This window comes from Pecten maximus, chromosome 1 (assembly GCF_902652985.1).
Source record: "Pecten maximus chromosome 1, xPecMax1.1, whole genome shotgun sequence".
In the NCBI taxonomy this organism is placed as follows: domain Eukaryota; kingdom Metazoa; phylum Mollusca; class Bivalvia; order Pectinida; family Pectinidae; genus Pecten; species Pecten maximus.
The window spans coordinates 25,744,069-25,762,386 of record NC_047015.1 but is presented as its reverse complement, the minus strand read 5'-3'; the positions used below and the strand labels follow the sequence as shown (position 1 = coordinate 25,762,386).

Sequence of the window (18,318 nt, the reverse complement as noted above, 5' to 3'; positions counted from 1 at the left end):
CAGTGTGTGTTACATAGGAGAGTAATGATGGCAGTGTGTGTTACATAGGAGTTTGCTGGCAGTGTATGTTACATAGGAGTTTGATGGCAGTGTGTGTTACATAGGAGTATGATGGCAGTGTGTGTTACATAGGAGTATGATGGCAGTATATGTTACATAGGAGAGTAATGATGGCAGTGTGTGTTACATAGGAGTTTGCTGGCAGTGTGTGTTACATAGGAGTTTGATGGCAGTGTGTGTTACATAGGAGTATGATGGCAGTGTGTGTTACATAGGAGAGTAATGATGGCAGTGTGTGTTACATAGGAGTTTGCTGGCAGTGTGTGTTACATAGGAGTTTGATGGCAGTGTGTGTTACATAGGAGTTTGCTGGCAGTGTGTGTTACATAGGAGAGTAATGATGGCAGTGTGTGTTACATAGGAGTTTGCTGGCAGTGTGTGTTACATAGGAGTATGATGGCAGTGTGTGTTACATAGGAGTTTGCTGGCAGTGTGTGTTACATAGTAGTTTGATGGCAGTGTGTGTTACATAGGAGTTTGATGGCAGTGTGTGTTACATAGGAGTATGATGGCAGTGTGTGTTACATAGGAGAGTAATGATGGCAGTGTGTGTTACATAGGAGTTTGCTGGCAGTGTGTGTTACATAGTAGTTTGATGGCAGTGTGTGTTACATAGGAGTTTGCTGGCAGTGTGTGTTACATAGGAGTTTGCTGGCAGTGTGTGTATGTGTTACTTAAGTATATGGGAGTATGATGGCAGTGCATGTTACATAGGAGTTTGCTGGCTTTGGTTTGGTTTGTTTTTATTTAACGTCCTATTAACAGCCAGGGTTATTTAAGGACGTGCCAGGTTTAGGAGGTGGAGGAAAGCCGGAGTACCCGGAGAAAAACCACCGGCCTACGGTCAGTACCTGGCAACTGCCCCACGTAGGTTTTGAACTCGCGACCCAGAGGTGGAGGGCTAGTGTTAAAGTGTCGGGACACCTTAACCACTCGGCCACCGCGGCCCCACGATGATGGCAGTGTATGTTACATAGGAGTTTGATGGCAGTGTGTGTTACATAGGAGTTTGCCGGCAGTGTGTGTTATATAGGAGTTTGCTGGCAGTGTGTGTGTGTGTTACATAGGAGTTTGCTGGCAGTGTATGTTACATAGGAGTTTGCTGGCAGTGTGTGTTATATAGGAGTTTGATGGCAGTGTGTGTTACATAGGAGTATGATGGCAGTGTGTGTTACATAGGAGTTTGATGGCAGTGTGTGTTACATAGGAGTTTGATGGCAGTGTGTGTTACATAGGAGTATGATGGCAGTGTGTGTTACATAGGAGTTTGCTGGCAGTGTATGTTACATAGGAGTATGATGGCAGTGTGTGTTACATAGGAGTTTGCTGGCAGTGTGTGTGTGTGTTACTTAAGTATATGGGAGTATGATGGCAGTGTGTGTTACATAGGAGTATGATGGCAGTGTGTGTTACACAGGAGTTCGGTGGCAGTGTGTGTTACATAGGAGTTTGATGGCAGTGTATGTTACATAGGAGTTTGCTGGCAGTGTGTTACACAGGAGTTCGGTGGCAGTGTATGTTACACAGGAGTATGATGGCAGTGTGTGTTAAATAGGAGTTTGATGGCAGTGTATAATACATAGAAGTATGACGGCAGTGTGTTTTACATAGGAGTATGATGGCAGTTTCTGTGTTACATAGGAGTATAATGGCAGTGTGTATGTCACATAGGAGTATGATGGCAGTGTGTGTTACATAGGAGTAGATCTATAATGGCAGTTTCTGTGTTACATAGGAGTATAATGGCAGTGTGTATGTCACATAGGAGTATGATGGCAGTGTGTATGTTACATAGGAGTATGATGACAGTGACAAAGTTTACTTATAACTGTTGTGAGGTAATACTATATCTTTTAGCTGTATAAATATTGATTAATGATAAATTGTATGATTAAACACCACGTTATGTATCTATTACATTAGTTCTAAGTTGTCCTGCTGCTTAGTCTCCTGTTCAGAGTCACTGTGTTGTTCAGCTTCCTGTCCACAATTAGATATGACCACTCGCTTCCGTGTCTGTCCTGATTCATTCCCCATAGATTCCATCTTTTTCAGGGTTTTGTAACCATCTATAAGTTGTCCAAACACAACATGTTTATCATCTAGCCTGCAATCAGATAAAGTCTGTATGTTAGAATAACAATTCAATTAATGTTCTTAGCAAACACACGCATACTACGATATATCAATACCTCCTGGTCTGGCAATAAAGCTAAATGGAAGTAATTCCAACTGTTAAGATTAAAAACAATTCACAAGTGACGGTTTAAGAGTGCTTCCGTTTTTCCATTTTTGGACTTTTAGATTGATGCTAGAAGTAAAGAAGAATCGATTTAGGCTAGAGAATGTCTATAAGACATGAATTGCGGACAATACAGCAATGTAACCTATGCTATCTTTTGCCCTTAACCTTATTTAACTGATCAATGACCTCCGAAATGAGACCAGGTGTAGAAATTCATGTTATGATATCAAAAGAAGACACCTAAAGAGGAAAACAAATTACCTAAAGACAGAGCAGTGAGGAAAGAAAGAAAGAGTTCAGATCAAGAGTGATACAACCAGGGGGCAGTAGATCTATTTTGGTCTCTTCAGTGTACGACAGGATGTAAGCTACTCGTCAAATGGCGAGAAAAAATATATGAATGCCGATCGTGGTAATGTGATCCACTGTCAAATCAATGTTGACCGGAGTAAATATGGTCCACTCGTCGTATTAATGTTGACCGGGGTAAATGTGGTCCACTCGTCATATTAATGTTGACCGGGGTAAATGTGGTCCACTCGTCATATTAATGTTGACCGGGGTAAATGTGGTCCAGTCGTCATATTAATGTTGACCGGGGTAATGTGATCCAGTCGTCATATTAATGTTGACCGGGGTAAATGTGATCCAGTCGCCATATTAATGTTGACCGGGGTAAATGTGATCCAGTCGTCATATTAATGTTGACCGGGGTAATTCGATCCACTCGTCATATTAATGTTGACCGGGGTAATGTGATCCACTCGTCATATTAATGTTGACCGTGGTAATGTGATCCACTCCTCATATTAATGTTGACCGGGGTAATTCGATCCAGTCATCATATTAATGTTGACCGGGGTAAATGTGATCCAGTCGTCATATTAATGTTGACCGTGGTAATGTGATCCACTCCTCATATTAATGTTGACCGGGGTAATTCGATCCAGTCGTCATATTAATGTTGACCGGGGTAAATGTGATCCAGTCGTCATATTAATGTTGACCGGGGTAAATGTGATCCAGTCGTCATATTAATGTTGACCGTGGTAATGTGATAAACTCGTCAAATTAATGTTGACCGTGGTAATGTGATAAACTCGTCAAATTAATGTTGACCTTGGCAAATGTGATCCACTCGTCAAATTAATGTTGACCTTGGCAAATGTGATCCACTCGTCAAATTAATGTTGACCTTGGCAAATGTGATCCACTCGTCAAATTAATGTTGACCGGTGTAATGTGATCCACTTTTCAAATGTACTACTGTATGTGCGCTATGGATAACACTGCGAGTAACAATGTCATACACAGTGAATGTATAGTTAATGTAATATATATGTGATATTCAGCCAAACATGGCTTACAAGACACTATATGTATGTACCATTGGGTTTTGACTGTGCAGATGAAAAACTGGGAACTGTTGGAGTTCTCTCCCGAATTAGCCATGGATAAAACACCTGTTGGATAGATCAAGAAAGAAAAGCAAATCAGCATTGTTTAAGAACGTTTCCGATACGAAATTTAAAATTCATAAACGCACACAAAGATAAAACTCTATATATAACTATGGCATATATCAATTATTGGCGAGGATACATAGTGATTATGATATCAATGTTTTATTTCTCAATAAACACGACAACTCAATGATATGCTATACACTGTAAGTACGGAAGCCTAGTTGGAACATTTTTAGTTTCCACTTTTTAATAATTATTTATTGACGGCAACTTTTTCTTTAAAGATAATAACGACAAAACGCGGTAAGGTTGTCCGGCAAATTGGACGGCTTAACTCTAACGAACATGCAAAATGAGTTCATTTAAAATGTTACTATGACTACGATACGAACAATAATCGACATATCTTGATATCAATCATCAACAATAACATTAATAATATAGTAAGTAATTATTGAAATTTGATACATTGATATTGATAATAACTATTAACAAATAATAACATATACGTAGTAGCGAGTAAGTCGTGAGTAAAATCTCCCTCCAGAGCTTCCGTTACGAAGAGTACCTGGACCAGTGTGTCTTATGTCGAAGTTTTCATCGTCAAACTTTCTTCCATAAATACTCATCCCTCCCGTTCCATTTCCTAGTACGAAGTCTCCTCCTTGACACATAAACTTCGGTATGATTCTATGAAAATGACTGCCTTTATAGGATAGTGTCTCCTCTTTTGTCTTGCCCTCTACGCCCAGTTCACCCGTGCACAATGCCCGGAAGTTTTCTTAAAGAATCATTTGACATATATGAGATAAGACGCATGATTGACATAAAGCCACAATATACGATAATGCATACAATGAAATATTTATATTATATTAGGTTATCTGAGGAATATCCAGGCCATCCTCGTGCCGATAAAACAGAGAGAAGCAGAATCAAATTGTCATTAAATGTGAAGCAAAGCATTACTTTTCTGGAGTTCTGAACTGAAATCGAAAATATATATACTGTATGCGAGACAATTCAACGGCCCACATATACTCATCTTCGCTAGTCATTACGGTTTATAAATTCGTATTCACATGATATTTACTGTGAACACGGCGTTATACTTTAGAGACTGTCATCACAGGGACATGAGAATTTGTTACAGTCTTCCTTAGTGTGTGTTATTTTTACCGAATTTTAATGTAGCCCCCCAAAACGTCTCAAAATGAGCTATACACACTAGGGAAGGTCCAAATACACGTAGACTGTAACACATTCTCTAGTCCCTGTGGTTGTTAAATTGACTACTGGCTCCGATGAAACTATAGGAAATCTTGACAAATACCAGGATATGTTACTGTGTATAGACGTATTTGCAATATCACATTATATCATTATAATTTTCAGACATTTACACGTAACTTAAAGAAGGGATGATAGGCATCTCAAGCTAAACTTACCTCCTTGCTATTCAACATTGACCAATGTCTTGTCACACTGTCGCCCAGGAAAACACTACTAAATTTCATTACAAAAGAGTTGGAAGAACGAGGACCAGTGGCCTCAATTTTGACCCCCCAGGTTTCGTTCAAGAGATGATGTTTGTGAGAACATGCAAGTCTATGAAGTTTTAGAAAAGAATGGATCATTAATGAAGTCGGTAGAGCGAGGAAGTCGAGTATCTATTAATAGTAAAAATGACATCATTTTAACCCCATGTGATTTAAACGCGAACTCGTACAATATATGATTATTGTGAGTAAGCGTATGAAGATTCAGGAATATTGGATTCTAAATAAGGTCGATAGAGCGATTGGTAACGTACGTACGAGCCTATCCTTATATACCCTCGATGAGTCCTCGCGAGGGGAAAATAATGGTGATCTGACATTAAGCATAAAAAACGCCAGAACACAGCTGGGTATTTCGGCGGACGCTTGCCATCTCGTGTACCTCGTAGGATGCGACTGAAAGTGGCTTCCTCCGGAAGCGGATTTTATTCCAGCCTTCTACTTTGAAGACACAGAAGAGAATTAAATTGATCTGCTGCATCCATTTAAACCACAAATCTCTTCAGAATAATTTCTCTCCTGTCTTTTCCTTACAATGTTCTTTGTTTTTTTGTCCTCGTATGACCCTGGCCGTTGCTGCCTCTGACTCCGTTCTGATATATATGACCCTGACCGTTGGTATCTCTAAACCCCGTCCTTATATGACCCTGACCGCTGGTGTCTGTAACCCACCCACCCCCTCTTCGGTTGGTGTATCTAACCCCGTCCTCATACGACCCTGACTGTTGATGTCTTCAATCCCCGTCTTCATATGTCCATGACCTTGGTGTCTCTAACACCCGTCCTCATATGACGGTAGTTGGTGGTATCTCCCTGACATCCGTCTCCATACGACCCTGACTATTGGTGTCTCTAACACCCGTCCTCATATGACCCTGACTATTGGTGTCTCTAATACCCGTCCTCATACGACCCTGACTATTGGTGTCTCTAATACCCGTCCTCATATGACCCTGACTATTGGTGTCTCTAACACCCGTCCTCATATGACCCTGACTATTGGTGTCTCTAATACCCGTCCTCATATGACCCTGACTATTGGTGTCTATAACACCCGTCCTTATATGACCCTGACTATTGGTGTCTCTAACACCCGTCCTCATATGACCCTGACTATTGGTGTCTCTAACACCCGTCCTTATATGACCCTGACTATTGGTGTCTCTAACACCCGTCCTCATATGACCCTGACTATTGGTGTCTCTAATACCCGTCCTCATACGACCCTGGCTATTGGTGTATCTAACACCCGTCCTCATACGACCCTGACTATTGGTGTCTCTAACACCCGTCTTCATACGACCCTGACCGTTGGCGTCGCTAACAACCGTCCTCATATGACCCTGACTATTGGTGTCTCTAACACCCGTCCTCATACGACCCTGACTATTGGTGTCTCTAACACCCGTCCTCATATGACCCTGACTATTGGTGTCTCTAACACCCGTCCTCATACGACCCTGACTATTGGTGTCTCTAACACCCGTCATCATATGACCCTGACTATTGGTGTCTCTAACACCTGTCCTCATACGACCCTGACTATTGGTGTCTCTAACACCCGTCCTCATATGACCCTGACTATTGGTGTCTCTAACACCCGTCCTCATACGACCCTGACTATTGGTGTCTCTAACACCCAACCTCATACGACCATGACTATTGGTGTCTCTAACACCCGTCCTCATATGACCCTGACCGTTGGCGTCGCTAACACCCGTCCTCATACGACCATGACCATTGGTGTCTCTAATACCCGTCCTCATATGACCCTGACTATTGGTGTCTCTAACACCCGTCCTCATATGACCCTGACTATTGGTGTCTAACACTCGTCCTCATATGACCCTGACTATTGGTTTCTCTAACACCCGTCCCCATACGACCCTGACCATTGGTGTATCTAATACTCGTCCTCATATGGCGCTGGTGGGTTGTATCTCCTTGAGTTATTCCCACATATGATAGGACCACTCGAGTTCGTCCCACACATTATATGATCACTCGATTTGTCCCCACAGATGATGTATCCACTCGATTTGTCCCTACAGATGATGTATCCACTCGATTTGTCCCCACAGATGGTATAACCACTCGATCTGTCCCCACAGATGGTATAACCACTCGATTTGTCCCCACAGATGGTATAACCACTCGATTTGTCCCCACAAATGATAGGACCACTCGAGTTCTTCCCATGGAAGTTCTTTCCATAGGACATTCATTCACATGTTAATATTTTAGGTCATGTTCTTTGAGGAGCCTGATGTCCTTTCAATTTTCAGTGATGTATGTGGACGGGTGTCAATGTAACGCAGATCAAAGAAAACAAAGAACGTCGTAAGGACAATGTAGACAGGCATGATAATAAAACCCAGTGAGGAATAAGAAAAGGTGTTACCGTTAGGGAGAGCAGATCTATTTTGGCGTTTTCCATGTCCACATTATACAAGACACGGACGAAAATCCCTGATTCCACAGGGTCCGTTGCCAAGATGTGTTGGTGGTATAAATAGCGAAAAGGAAGTTACCAGGTACACTGACCCGAAGAATCAAACTACACCTTTCATCTCTCTTATTAGACGTTTACTGTCAGCTGTGGAAATATATTATTTGATTGGGCTGAAGTTCCCCTCAACAACCATCGTATATTTATCTCTATTGTTTGTATGTAATAAATAAGCCAAACTGTTATGGGGGCTATGAAAAAGCATTGGATTAACTATCAGATTTGAAAAACCTTGAATTACTATCGGATTTGAAAAGCATTGGAATAGCTATCAGATTTGAAAAGCCTTGGATTAACTTTCAGATTTGAAAAGCATTGAACTAACTATCGGATTTGATAAGCACTGGATTAACTATCGGATTTGAAAGGCCTTGGATTTATTATCGGATTTGAAAAAACCTTGAATTAACTATCGGATTGGAAAAGCCTTGGATTAACTATCGGATTTGAAAAACCTTGAATTAACTATCGGATTGGAAAAGCCTTGGATTAACTATCGGATTTGAAAATCCTTGGATTAACTATCGTATTTGAAAAACATTGAATTAACTATCGGATTTGAAAAGCCTTGGATTAACTATCGGATTTGAAAAACCTTGAATTAACTATCGGATTTGAAAAGCCTTGAATTAACTATCGGATTTGAAAAGCCTTGGATTAACTATCGGATTTGAAAAACCTTGAATTAACTATCGGATTTGAAAAGCCTTGGATTAACTTTCGGATTTGAAAATCCTTGGATTAACTATCGGATTTGAAAAGCCTTGGATTAACTATCGGATTTGAAAAGCCTTAGATTAACTATCGGATTTGAAAAGCCTTGGATTAACTAACCTTAAATCCTGGCCGGTTGTCTTGAGAAATCAATGAATATGCGATTATACATGAACATGAACATGTGTGTGTTTTCATGATGCTAACGACTCGCTTACACATAGAAGCTATAAGTAATTGGTTTGCTACTTACCTGCAGTTAACGGTACTTTGTCAGCGAAAAGCTAAAATAAAAATAATTGTAATGAAAGATTTTCTCGGTATTTATAATTCCTTTGTTTGTATACCAAAAACAGTGTGGCAGGATTTAAAGACTTAATACAGATAACTTACCGTATCATTAACAATAACCATTATTTAGTCACTATTAACCATGAAAGGGATAGGCGTGTGCAGTGGAATGTTGTTACAAACGCTGTATGAAAGGGGAGATAATCAATATGTAAGTAACGATGAAATCAATACAATTGAAAGAATAAACATAGATGATACATTTGTAATTATAAAAGAAAGAAAAATGATAAATTATGGTTTCTTCAGTAAAAAACAACATTTTATTCAGTTTGCAGCGTAATTGATTGTCTTCATCTTTCTTTATTTGCAAATTTAACTGAAAACGTTGTCACTCTCGTCCTGAAATGTTCATTGTTGGATTTCCAAGAACCCCTTATAATATTTTTTTGTTGAAATGTCCATATTGTATTTAGACGGTTACTACAGTACAGTACTAAGCCGAAATCCACTTCATATGGAAATCCTTGTGTCCATTAGGATTGATAATGCATTATTATTGAGCGAAGATTCCTTGATATTCAAAAATACTCATACAGGTACAGGTACATTTTAAAGAAAACAAAGAAGAGGGCTGTGTAAAGGTAATTGCATGGTTTTCGAGAAATACTCTGGTCTAATAAGGCATGAGTGACAAGAAATCATGCAATATCTGACTCACTGCATTTTTCGCAACTCGAACAAAACAGAAAAAAGTGAGTATACATCATTTTCCCTACCCTACACTTTAGATGCATTAATATGTACCTATGTAGTTGAATACTAATCGGAACTTTATAAGTTTATTCTCTACAGTGCAGCCTGTATGATTCAGAAAGGATAGCAGTGTTTTTTGTTTCCATATGATGATAATGATTTGGGCAATTTTCTATTGGAAACATCACACAAACATTCTGATATGATACACAAACTCTTTACTTCGGAGACAATATCGGTAAAAACAAACCCAAAAGACAGGTTTGCTGCTCCTGTGTTAGAAGAGGACATACATTTTTTTTTTTTTTTTTTTTCATTTCAACATATTTTATTGTATAACATTTATACAAATGGGTTAGACAGCAGGCTTGGCCTATATAAGTCTTCCCCAATACAAACAGAACAATAGTAGAATTAAACTAAAACAATTGAAAGTGAAAAAGTATAAGAAATATGTATATAAATTAAGTCAATGGAGATGAAATGTCTATGGAGATGAATTTTTTTTATGAATATTGATTTTTATGGTCAAAGGGAGGTAATTATAAAAAGAACTAACAATTAGTGGAAAAGGGAGGTGATAAGGTTCTAGTAGTTCTCAGTTAATAGCTATTGCTTAGATACAGGATTGGCACCCACCCTTAAATCCAGCAGCACTTTAGATGTTCATGCATAAAATGTCTTACTCCTACTTCTGTAGCCATCCATCTTATTGCGCTAGATTCAGACTGAATGCCCCTGCATCCAAGCAAAGCTTTCATATGTTAGATATAACAAACTGTGTAATTATACATTTGAATAAAAAAGATTCTAGTTGAATATACTAGTTTTGAATTAAGTAAATCAATCAGAGATATTCAGGGATCAGCTGACTTTTGAAGCAGGTCGCAGGTTCACCACATTCTTATATCAAGAATATGAACAATATAGAATATATGTAAATACAGGTAAAATAATAATCAAAAACTAATTGAGTGAGTCTGGTTTTAGAAAATAACATTTGAAAAAGTATGGTTAATTTTGAGTTTAATCAAATCTCTTACTATCTTTAATGTATTTTTGAACGGCATTCAGAATGTTGATATTAATTTCATCAGTCAACAAGTAATTTCCGTGTGTTAATATTATAGTGGTTAGATGATGCTGGTTATTGATATTTTGTTTCAATTCTTGCCTTTGCTGTTCATATAAGCAGCATTCAAAAAAGTAATGGCATGAAGTTTCATCCCCTTGATTACATCTGCACAATGGTGAATCTATGAGATGATCATTAAAACGGTCAAAATTTAAATTACTTGCATTGTTTCTAAGTTGACATAATATAATATTTTCTTTTCTATTACCTTTATTTTTAAAAATGTCCGTTGTACGGATTAGACCCTGGTCTAAATTGACGGGAGTGATAAGTTTCTCAAAAACACCCAGGGATGGTGAATTTAGAATTTTAGTGTCAATGGAATTAAATTCACGAAGCATAGTTGGGAAAAAGCTGTTATAATAATTTTCTGATCTACATAGTGGCTGATTGAATAATGATGATGTACTGTGTCTTCATTGTCATTTAAGTATGAGTGACTATATCAATTAGGTATTGGGGTGCATTATTATGTAAGATATGGTACATTAGTATAAGTTTATGTTTTTTTCGACGACTTTCTAAAGTTTCCAATCCAAGTTCTCTGTATAATATATTATGTGGAGTTCCTTTCCTAAGTCCAGTGATAATACGTGTAGCTTCTAGCTGTATTGATTCTATCAATTGTTTACATGTATTATTGCAATTATCCCAAAGGACATACATTCTGTTCAGCAGCAGTCTAAAAATATCAAAAATAGCAATACTTTTGCAATTAATGTGTTTAAGACATGGGATGAGGCGTCAAATGCCAATCCCTCTGTATTGCGATTTTTTTAATGTGTCGCTTTGTTTATGAAGCTAGACGAGCTGATGGTAGCGAGGACCCCTCAAACACATTATATAACATCGTTGCTGCGATACAGCGATATTTTCGTCAAGTGTGTTTCCTTTTTTGATATGTTAAACATTGTATTCACTCGCCTAAGGAAATGAAGGATTTAACCTCAAAAGGAATCTTACGCCATACCGAAAGCTTACACTGGAGGATTAGAAACGAAGAAGACAGATATGTACTACCTTATGTATAGTTGAATGAATGAATGGATGAATTTACAGGAAATCGACTGCCAAAGGCCTAACTAATGTCATCTTTCCCATACCGATTCAGCAGGGAGAAAGACGTTCATATATCTTGAAAGAACATCCAAGACTATCCAGGTTTATGACACTTTTTAGGTCACCTGAGACAAAGTCTCAAGTGACCTATTCTAATCGCCTTTTGTCCGTCGTCGTGTGTCGTGCGTCGTGCGTCGTGCATCGTCCGTCTGTAAACAATTTACATTTTCAACTTCTTCTCCAAAACCACTGAACCAAATTCAATGAAATTTGGCAGGGAGCTTCTATGGCTAAAAGTCAACAAAAATTGTGAATTATATGGTCCCCATCCTCCAGGGGCCTGAGGGGCGGGGCCAAAAAGGGTCAAATTGACTAAAACTTCAAAAATCTTCTTCTCTACTCTCAGATAAGGTGGAATCAAACACTCTTCATAGATGGAAGGGTATTAAGGTGCTTTACCAAAATTGTGAATTTCATCACCCTGGGGGCTCATGTTTGCCCCTGTGGAGGGAGTAAACTATAGTTTATATAGGGAAATAACATTTTTGACTATTATTTGTTGGATTTCTATTGGAATTCACTCTAACTTGGTTCAAATTATCAGCATAGGATGACAGTTTGATGGTATGTACATGTTGGCCCTGGTTGACTCCCAGGGGCTGATGGGCGGGGCCAAAAGGGTCAAATTGATTGAAATTTCAAAAATCTTCTTCTCTACTCTCAGATTTGGTAGAATAAAATGCTATTCATAGATGGAAGGGTCTTAAGATGCTTCACCATAATTGTGAATTTCCTGGCCCTGGGGTCTCACGTTTGCCCCATGGGAGGGGATAAACTTTACTATAGTTATAGGGAAATCACATTTTTGACTATCATTTGTTTTATTTGTTTTGAAATTCATTCTAAATTTGTTAACACTATCATTTTGGGATGACTGCTTAATGGTATGCACATGTTGGCCCTGACTGATCCCTTAGACTGATGGGTCAGGCCAAAAAGTGTCAATTAAATTTACTGAAATATTTCAAATCTCAGGTGACCGTTAAGGCCCATGGGCCTCTTGTTTTAAAATGTTACACATATAACCTACCTCTCAACTTACTCCATCCCCGTTTATAGTGAGGATCAAACTTATGAATGAATTATTTTCTCATCATTTCACTGTGGTCTAACTAGTCGTCGTGTGGAACCAAAATGTATCGTATACCATTCATACCGTACAAATCCCAGAGATATTGTTGAAGTATTTGAGGAATACCTAAAGATATACCTCCATCAAAACCCCAATATCGACGTATTATTAATTCTATATAGGACCTGCGAGTACATGCCAATTAAGTTTGCTGACGCAAAAATCGACACAACAGGTAGAGGAATATCGTCAACCATTTAGGAAGGGTGTACTGCTGTGCCTAATACAATAACGGATATAAAGACCAAGAAAAAAACGACAAGAAGTGAGTATCGGAGTGATACTGTATAAAAGACCTCTCAGAAAAGTAGTGAGGACAGATTTAACTCATTCAGCAGACATGAATGAGAATACTCCAACATTGAATGATGATGACGATTTTGTTGTGTAAAAAGTGTTTTACTGAAAAAAGAGACAACGAAATAAAAATTGCAATGTAAACGATTGATAAGTCATTAAAATATTTTCTCAAGTGTATAATTGACTTAATGTTTATTATCTCCCCTTTCTATTACAGGCTACTGCACGCCATCCCCTTTCATGCTCATGTGATCATGATTATCCGTGAAAGGTGATTATGTCACAGCAATACTGTTAATCCTTAAAAAAGTAAAGCTTTTAAGTTATACATTTCATTGTGTTAATTAATTGAACTGAATTAATGGAATCTGGAGTATATTATCTTGGCCGTTGGTCACATAGCGTTCCATCATAGAACATGGCTCTGTACATGTCACGCTAGCCTTCGTCTTCGGCCAACGCCAGCCGAAGGGTCAAGGTTGTTATTTCAACTACTACAAAAATATTACTCTGTTTCTAATTGTATTTTCTAGTACTGCTTATATATCAGGTGATTGTATTTGTATTCTCTTTGTCTTGATATAGGGGCAGATTGCCTTGAAAATTTGACATTTTTTTCATTGTCCATACTGTTAGAGTTACTTGTTTTTCACTTGTCTATATGTAATCGTTTGTAATGTACTTGTGTCTTGATAAAGGGACAGATTGCCTCGAAAATTCGACAAATTACTTGTCTGCACTGTCGTTATTACTTTCTGACGAATGATCTATTTCTAGTAATACACATCCAGCGAAAATCTGTTTGTTATGATCCAGTACCTATATTGGGCCATACCGTCGTTATTACTTACTAGACCCTATATATAGTACATGTAGTATGAATATTTGAAAATACAAGTACGTATCTACCTGTACAGTACATATGCACTTTCCCAGAACAGAATATAATTAGTCTGCCATTCTTCTCAACTGTTTATATAATCCTTTGATCCTCAAAACGTGGGATAATGGAGAACAAACCTGATTTACGGGGAAATATTTTATAACCTTTACATGTCTCACCTCTTCATTGTTTTCTTTAAAATGCACCTGAACCTATATGAGTATTTCGCAATATCAACGAATCTTGACTCGATACTAAATACCACAGCCTGCCATTATCCATCCTAATGGCACAAGGATATCAAATTCAATATGCGGACTTTTCATTTGGCCATAAGTCAATGTCAGAAATGTCTCATGATCTTCTCGTAGTCGACAAAAATGGAGAAGGGGTTATGTTTAATAATCATGCATCAAAATTATGAAAATTTTGGCCATTTTTGAAACTGTTGATAAAAAAAATTTGGTTGAAAAGTGACCTTTGATCAAAGGATTCTTTTTGCACAAAACTGGCCTTTATTTTACAAACCAAAGCAACACTTGTGTACTCAAAAAGTATTTAATTAGTACATAAACAGTTTGCTGTCCAGGATGACGACCTATTAAATAGATCAAATCTAAGTACAAAGCCAAGCAAAGGCTGAATGGTGGGGAGATTGTATGTTTTAAAGACAGGCATTTGTTCTGGCGTTACTTGTACACTCAGCGTAGTTGTGGTATATCTAATGGAAAAATATGTCATTCTGGATATTTAAATCATGTCTTTGGTTTTCAGATTTTAGTTACATAAATGCTTCAAGTGTACAGATGTGTAGTTTGTTTTCGTGATTCATACTATTAGGGCCGGGTTTGTGCCACCAGAATGTCACTTTCCACATTTAAACTTATCTTTCCAACAATGCCCCAGATCCAGATGATGACTATTTAGAAACATTTTAAATGTTTTGTTCAATACGAAATACTGACCGAAAAAAGTTATACGTACCTCAAACCTGAGTCGCCCTTCATATACTTCATCAATTTCTATATCGAGAAATACTACTGGGTTTGATTCCGACATGATGGCTGTGTCGCGTGGTGTGCTGATCGGAAGCTAACGACAGTATACAATAACCTTCTCATCCTGCGGAAATACGAATGATACTTGTATACATTCCTAGTGTCGAGTATACGTATTATATAAACAGTATAAATATTGTTATAGATCACACAGTTTGGAGAGTTGTTTTATTTACATTACACCTAATACAGAGCAATCTAACGAAAATCCTGCCCGAATTAGCTACAATAAAGGACTGAAAAATGTTGCCATTGTACTATGAAATAAGGTTCAAAAGTTCGGCAGGTTAAAAGTCTTCCTGAACTTTGTTCGATACAAGACCGAAAATGATGGGCTTCTCGGCCGCCATTTTTCATATTCTACTTAGAAGTGATACGCCCTCGGTGATTGGTCAGACTAAGTCTAAGAACTGTAGAATATGAAAATGGCGGCCAAACAGACCATCTCCTGTGAACCGTGACTTCAACCTCGGATGACTTGCAAGATAATAACGTTGAACGTCCCACTTTAAGGTAGGATAACAGGTCTGTAAAGCCGTTTTTACTACTTACCATGCGGTGACCATTATCTAGAGCGGTACGGACAAGTAAATGCCTACCTAGCATTTTTTCAGGCAAAACTTGACATTCTTAATTCCCAATTGTGGTACTTCAGTACCAAGTATTTTGTATTGACAGATTGATAAATGTTTTTCTTTGAAACGGGCCATTTATGATCAAAATGTGATGGTATTAAGTGGAGAAAATGAACTTTTACAAAAATAGGGCAAATTTCACTTTCCGGCGAGTTTATTCCCTTGTCTAGGATATGTAGTCGTGGGACGATTAATACCCGGGAAAGGCTACTTTTTCATTAGACAAATTAATTTTTGTGACGTAGAACCGTGCCTTCCCCTTACGCCCATATCTGTTCCAGGGAACTGTCTGGCCATGAGAAGGAACCGGATGGACACCTGTCTCACAAGAGGTGGATAAAGGCCATCCCCATGCATCTCCAGCACGCAGACTGCGATCTAAGCAAGTGAATCAACCAAAATAGCTAACACTGGAATGAAAGCACGATGCCGCTACATAGTTTTACTAACAACGAACCTACTAGTGATCTTTCTATATGAATACCGGAATAGTTAATACGCAGTAATGAAACATGAGGAAAGGCTGTATTGTGGAATAAAGAGCTGTGATAATATCACGGGGAATTTTTTGCCTCCGGGGAATTTTCATGGTCAGTGATTCAAATACTGTCAGCGAGAAATGAATGATTCTAGCAAAGATGAATAAACAACTGCTTACCTCTGTGATTGGAGTGTAAGGTATGAATTATCTTCAGTGTTTTATCCAGCGTACCATCACAAGTCACATCTGAAACATTCCGGAGCAGGTAGTGTTCCGAAAACAACAGTATAAAAACTGGAGTTCTTTTTACACGAAGCGCAACAGTACAAAAATTGTGAAAAAGAATGAGAAATCGCTATTGAGCCAGCGAACAAAATGGAAACTGTATAGATCAGTGTTTTTAGTGTTACTGCTTTTTTATTGTTGCTTTATCAATTCTTTTTCAAGGCAAACAGTTGTTGTTTTTGCAACAGTGTAAGGGCCTGCTCGATGTTTCCGTCTCGTTTTCCATCCCTACGCCAGTGTCTGTATAATTCATTTTCCACGATGCTTGAGTTAAACACTACATCCAAGGCTTCTCCTAAGGGACCTATGATTTGGCTACATCTCTGTATGGTGGTATCGGTATACCTGCCTTTGGCATTAATACGCGCGAAAGTCTCTAAAGATGGACGACGGCAAAGTTACGGACAGCTTTAATGAGATAAAGCATGCATACGACGTCGACTTTGATCTGAAGGAATAGCAAATAGCATTAACTCTATCAGTTTTGAAAAAAACGTAATGTTATTGGCCTCCTTCCAACAGGATACGGGAAGACGTTATGTATGGTTCTACCGACGACGTTGAACATGGAGAAAATTCCTATAACTCATGTTATATCTCCGTTGACATCACTTATCGATGATCAGATATCCACATTGAGAAAATGGTATTTGAAGTGTGCCAAAATCGCACAATTTACAGAAATGGACAAGGAGACCATTTCAGGTAAATCTATTACTATTTATAGAGTTTTTTCTAATCACTTTAGTAACTAGTAGTTCAGTAATGTTATTTCTTTCCATTTTTATGATATTAATATTTCTCTAATCGTTCCTCCCTGCAATTATATTGTATTAAGAGTAAGTTTCATTATTTCAACTACTTATTGCAGACATTTTCAGAGGAGAATTCCATATTGTTTTCTCATCACCGGAATCCATTCTAAAACATAAATGGAGAAAGATATTTTAAACTGATATGTGGCAGTGTCGCTTGCATTTGATTGTCATTGATGAGGCCCACTGTATTTCGGAATGGGGGGAATACTTCCGAATTGAGTATAAAGATTTATATGAGCTTCGGCGTTTTTTCAATGTTCCTGTTATTGCCCTAACAGCGACATCTACGCAGAAAGTGAAAAATGACATCACGCAGAGACTACAGCTGACAGACAGTGATACAGATGTAGTATTCAAGACACCAGGCAGACCAAACATATACCTTTATTTCAAAATTACTTATAAACTACATGTTATCATATAAGGCTACATGTCCCCGTGGTCTTATTTATACGAACAATTTGACCAAGACAAATTCAAAGTCTACCTTAGTAATAGTTCATAGTGGATGCTGTGTATTTCAGAAACAACCGTGAATCCTTTGCGAAGCTGGGGAAACTGTTTATCTCTGCATCGAGGCTTGATTCAGCGTGAGTGTTTTGCTCATATTGAATGATCAAAACGGTCTAATGTTTATCTTTATTGTCAGAAAGACTCCCTAATAACATCCATCTTTATGCAATACGACGCACAACCCTATTATGTTTTTTAAAACAAAGGGAATAATCTGTTTACGCTACCGATTGTTCTTCCGAAGTCCGTAGCAAGTTCAGCTGAAAATAATACGGATTGCAAGGACAAAGAAATGAAATCGCGAAAAAATCGGCATTGCAGACTAAATCCTTCTGCGTACACCTTTGAACATTATCAAA

The 18,318-nt window shown here is 38.1% G+C and overlaps 1 pseudogene; it reads right to left on the bottom strand.

The window, feature by feature from the left end:
* Positions 1–1,226: 1,226 nt before the first annotated feature.
* LOC117336332 lies at positions 1,227–15,228 on the bottom strand (annotated as a pseudogene).
* Between the last annotated feature and the right edge of the window lie 3,090 nt (positions 15,229–18,318).